Below are 6,000 nucleotides of genomic sequence, written 5' to 3'. Positions count from 1 at the left end.
AGATTTGATTTTCTGTGAGAATTTTAAATTGTTTTGGATCAACTGGAAATCAAAGAAAGAGTCTTTTCCCTCCCTGAGTCAGTGGTGGGAGGTAGGAAAGGCTCAGATTAGAGTGTTCTGTCAACAGTATACAGCCTACTCCACTGCAAACATTAGGAGAGCTATAGAGCAGTTAGAGAGAGAGATCAGAGAGTTAGAGAGTGTGTCTGCTCGAAATATAGAACAGTCCCTCCTAAAACAACAACAGCTTAACTGTTTTCTTCAGGAGAAAGGCAAGGGAGCTCTGATCAGAGCCCGTTTTACTTCCATGAGAGACATTGATGCACCAACCACCTTTTTCTTCAACCTGGAGAGGTCTGTGGGCCAAAGGAAGCAGATGGTATGTCTGCGTCTTCCCGATGGACAGGTAACCTCTGAACCTGCTGAGATGAGGAGACATGCAGTGTCCTTCTACACGGACCTGTTCAAAGCCGAAGGTTGTGACGTGGAAGCCGCTGATGAACTTTTTCAGGGTCTTCCACAGCTGAGTCCAGCCGAAAGTGACACCTTGGGCTCTGACATTACGCTGGAGGAACTGACCTCTGCGGTGACACAGATGGCCTCCGGCAAGGCTCCGGGCATAGACGGTTTACCTGCAGACTTTTTAAAACATTTTTGGAGCATTCTAGGACATGATTTGTTGGATGTATTGATGGAGTCCTTTGGGAAAGGGACTCTTCCAGCTTCCTGTAGGCGTGCAGTGATTTCACTGTTGCCTAAGAAAGGAGATCTAACCCTGCTGAAGAATTGGAGACCTGTGGCTCTCTTATGTACGGACTATAAGATGCTGTCAAAGGTTTTAGCTAACAGACTGAAGTGTTTTATCGAACTTCTTGTTGGTACTGATCAAACATATTGCATCCCTGGCAGATCAATTGTGGACAATTTGTTTTTGATGAGAGACACTTTTGATGTTTGCAAACTGTACAATATAAATGTTGGTATTATTTCTATTGACCAAGAGAAGGCCTTTGATCGTGTGGATCACACTTTTCTGGCTGCCACATTGCAGGCTTTTGGTGTTGGGGAGCATTTTTTGTCCTGGGTGAAGTGTTTGTACAGTGATGCATGTTGTGTTGTGAAAGTGGGGGGAGGGCTGAGCAGACCTGTACCAGTTAAAAGGGGGATCAGGCAGGGCTGCCCTATCTCAGGCCTATTATATAGTATTGCCATCGAGCCACTTTTGTGCAGGCTTAGAAACCGGCTGAGGGGCCTGAGTCTGCCAGTGTCAGCTCAGGCCCCCCCGGTGGTTGTATCAGCTTATGCTGATGATGTCAGTGTTTTTATCCAGGGTCAGCGAGATATCCAGGAGCTACAGGACAGTTTAGTTTTGTATAGGAAGGCTGCCTCAGCCAAAGTTAACTGGGAGAAGAGTGAGGCAGTTTTGGTAGGTCAGTGGAGTTTAGAAAATAGGCCCAGTCTTCCTGGTAACCTCAGCTGGGGAAACAAGGGTTTAAAGGTCCTGGGAGTTTGGTTGGGGTCTGAGGACATGGTGGCACAGAACTGGGAGGGATTGCTGGGAAAGGTGCGAGCAAAATTAGCCAAATGGAAATGGCTGCTACCCCAGCTGTCCTACAGGGGAAGAGTTCTTGTAGCCAACAATCTGGTTGCCTCCTCTTTGTGGCACAGACTCCAGGTGTTAACCCCACCGCCGGACCTCATGAAACAACTGCAGCGGCTCCTCGTGGATTTCTTCTGGTCGGGTCATCACTGGGTGCCAGCATCGGTCCTGTACCTCCCTGTGGCGGAGGGGCGGCAGGGCCTTGTGGACATTACTGCGAGGACTGCTGCTTTTAGACTGCAGGCAGCTCAGCGGCTGCTGTATGGTGCCTCTCCCTGCTGGCTGGCTATGGCCCGGCTGTTGCTCTGGAGGGCAGGGGGCTTTGGTTTTGATAAACACCTGTTTCTGCTGAAGGCCCCTGCGTACAAGATAACTGGACTTGCACCTTTTTACTGCTCAGTCATCAATGCCTGGAAGATTCTGAGTTTTACCAGACCACCCGACCCCCGGCCTGGGATGTGGCTGTTTGAGGAGCCCCTGTTTGACACTGGTTTTCTTTCCGGAACCATTTTCTCTTCAGCCGCCCTAAAAAATGCGTTCATTGAAGCGGGAGTGGTAAAACTTGGCCATTTGACAGGGATCTCCACGGAAAAACTGGCTGAGGTGACGGGCATTCGATCAACTCGAGTTCTGGAGAACCTGGTAGAAGAGGTGTGGCAGTCGCTCTGGATGCAGATCTGGCCGACCAGTGGAGAAAGGGACATGATTATGTTTTTCCTGCCTTGAGTGTGGGTCCTGCGGTGGGGGAATGGAGAGAGGAGGATGGTCTCCTGCTATCACTGGGGACTCTAACACCTGGAATGTTCAGCTCCTGCAATGGGAAGAAGCTATATCTTAGCTGCGTAAAGGTGCTAAACCTCAGCTCGCTCGCAGGCGTCAGAGAGTCGAGGTGGACAGATGTGTTTGGTTTGGGCTCTTCCCCTCAGGGCAGCTGGCGGATCCTGTATAAGTCTCCCGTTGAAAAACGGATGGCTGACATCCAATGGAGAATTATACACGGTGCAATAGCCACTAACAAATACAGGGCTCATTTTGACCCAGGCACAAGGGGGGGCTGTCCGTTCTGTTTTATGGCAGAAACATTGGAGCATTTAGTGGTGTCCTGTCCCCAGTTGGCTGGTCTTAAAAAAATGTTACAGGAGTGGGTGGAGGGGTTCGGGGAGGTTTTCTCCATACCACTTTTTGTCCATGGCCCCAAATACATCCTGAAAAGAAGGAAATCCTACTATTGATCAATTTCTTGTTTGCTAATGCAAAATTAGCAATCTGGAAAAGTAGGAAGAACAAACTTGCTGGAGTAGGGTGGACGGATGCAGTGCTCTGTCTGAGGGGGCTGGTGGCAGCGCGTCTGAGGGTGGAGCATGCGTACTATACGCTGATCAATAGTCTACAGGGGTTTCTGGATGTGTGGGCTGTTGGGCAGGTTCTGTGCTCACTGGGGGAAAATGACTCTCTAATATTGAAGTTTTAAAGGGTAGGTGAATTTTTTTGTTTTTAAAGTGTGTAAAAGATGATGTTTTGAAATGGGTAAAACGTTTTCAAATGACATTTATTTGGTAGACGTGAAAATCTGTTTATTTATTTGATTTGTGTAATGTTTTTTGTTTTTTGTTTCGGTGTATAGTTAAAACAAATGGAAATAAAATTTGTTTTAAAAATCAAAAATCTTCTTCTTCTTCAGATCTGGCCGACCAGTGGAGAAAGGGACATGATTATGTTTTTCCTGCCTTGAGTGTGGGTCCTGCGGTGGGGGAATGGAGAGAGGAGGATGGTCTCCTGCTACCACTGGGGACTCTAACACCTGGAATGTTCAGCTCCTGCAATGGGAAGAAGCTATATCTTAGCTGCGTAAAGGTGCTAAACCTCAGCTCGCTCGCAGGCGTCAGAGAGTCGAGGTGGACAGATGTGTTTGGTTTGGGCTCTTCCCCTCAGGGCAGCTGGCGGATCCTGTATAAATCTCCCGTTGAAAAACGGATGGCTGACATCCAATGGAGAATTATACACGGTGCAATAGCCACTAACAAATACAGGGCTAATTTTGACCCAGGCACAAGGGGGGGCTGTCCGTTCTGTTTTATGGCAGAAACATTGGAGCATTTAGTGGTGTCCTCTCCCCGGTTGGCTGGTCTTAAAAAAATGTTACAGGAGTGGGTGGAGGGGTTCGGGGAGGTTTTCTCCATACCACTTTTTGTCCATGGCCCCAAATACATCCTGAAAAAGAAGGAAATCCTACTATTGATCAATTTCTTGTTTGCTAATGCAAAATTAGCAATCTGGAAAAGTAGGAAGAACCAACTTGCTGGAGTAGGGTGGACGGATGCAGTGCTCTGTCTGAGGGGGCTGGTGGCAGCGCGTCTGAGGGTGGAGCATGCATACTATACGCTGATCAATCATCTACAGGGGTTTCTGGATGTGTGGGCTGTTGGGCAGGTTCTGTGCTCACTGGGGGAAAATGACTCTCTAATATTGAAGTTTTAAAGGGTAGGTGAAGTTTTTTGTTTTTAAAGTGTGTAAAAAATGATGTTTTTAAGTGAGTAAAACGTTTTCAAATGACATTTATTTGGTAGACGTGAAAATCTGTTTATTTATTTGATTTGTGTAATGTTTTTTGTTTTTTGTTCCGGTGTATAGTTAAAACAAATGGAAATAAAATTTTGTTTTAAAAATCTTCTTCTTCTTCTTCTTGTTCTTCTTCTTCTTCTTTACTGGCAGGCCACAAACAACTTCACGGCGTATACTGCCAACCGAAGTCCCCGGCCGGAAGTCCCCGGAGTTGGGGACTGGCCTCAGTAGAAGCTGCTGGGACTAATAGGATTTTCTCTCTGAGGGCCTAAGATATTAAAAAAATATATATTTGAAAACATTAAAGAAAATAACTTTTTTTTAAATATTTTTTTTGCAATATTTCTTTTGTTATATCTTTCATTAGTTTTACCAAAATAACTTGATTTAATTGTATTTCAAATAAAATTTCCAAATAAATAAATCCTTAGAATCTGCCTGTTCAGTTTCTGTTCGAATGTGAAGGGTTAAATGAAAGAAGCTCCTTGAGCCGTATCTGCGAGTTACTGTGAAGACAGGAGCTGATTGGTGGTCCTGCTGTAAATTCACAGAGGGCCCGCTATAGTAACTCAACGAGAGAGTAATGTCAAATGGCAGTACAATTGACCAATCATATCTTCCCTCTAAATGGGTGGGCTTTATTTACGCCGACTTTATGACAAGTTCCGCCCGCTGTGAACTCTATGCAAGTTGTGCAGTGACGCGTCCTAAAACCCGGAAGTAAGCTGCGCTCGGGTTCCCTCGGTTCCCTCGACAAAAAAGCAATGGGATTTCTCCATAGGATTTTGGAAAATAGCTCGAAATAAGGTCTGTGGAAAAAGAACTTGTTAGATAAATGCAAGTGTTTTTCAGCCGGATAATATCCACATGTCTACCCTACTTTTATAATTCTCGAATCATAAATCTAATCGATAGATTTATGATGGATAGATTTATGATGGATAGATTTGGCTCATGTCAGTGATAGTGATGATATCGTTGCGAAATTATTAACTGAGTCATTTTCAAGATTGAGTTACAATAGAGAGCCGCAGTGACGCGTCGTAAAACCCGGAAGTAAGTTAGCATTTTTAGCACTTCCGGCTCCTTCCTCAAAAAGCAATGCATTTTTTCCATAGGGTTTTGGAAAATAGCTCGAAATAAGGTCTGTGGTTGACACAAATTTAAGAGGTAATTGACGTTTTGTTCTACGACATTAAATACATCAGCAGTGACCCCACTGGGGATTTTTGAAGAGTTTACGTGTCTGAAAAACGATGGTTGTTACCGAATGGCTGAATAGGACTACAGAAATTGTCGAGGCCGTTGTACGTCATTACGCCGAACACGTAAACACTCCCCCTAAGTTTGTTTTCCCCTGTGTTCTGCTTAAAAGCAAGTACCTGCCTATCTTTAGTATCTGTATATCTATATCTGACCATTAGAATCTGTATTTTTTGAAATTGTCGTTTTTAACACCGTAGTTTTACAAATTATAGAATAATTAATTACCAGTGTTTTCCAATTTTACTCGGCAGTTCGTTTCGTTGGCTAACGTTAGCTAAAGCTAGCGCTACTAGTTAGCTACGCAATATTTTGTTGCTTTGCTCCGGGTTGCAGCCACAGGTCTTCGCATGAAACGTGCTTGTTCTATCGTTTCCCGGCCAATGTTTTCCAAAGGAGAGTCTGGATTCGTGCCATGAGATAAGCTGACGTTACATTTTTGTCCATGTCACTGTGAAATGTAAATAATGGGTAGTGACTGTATCGTCGTTATAGAGATGGCGCTGCTGAAAAGACCGCAACACAAGTAAAGATAATGAATACATCCTATTAAAACCTGTGTGGCTTATATGATA

This window comes from Notothenia rossii (genome assembly GCF_949606895.1).
Source record: "Notothenia rossii genome assembly, chromosome: 5".
Lineage (NCBI taxonomy): Eukaryota > Metazoa > Chordata > Actinopteri > Perciformes > Nototheniidae > Notothenia > Notothenia rossii.
The sequence above is the reverse complement of the archived record's forward strand: the minus strand, read 5'-3'. Positions refer to the sequence as shown.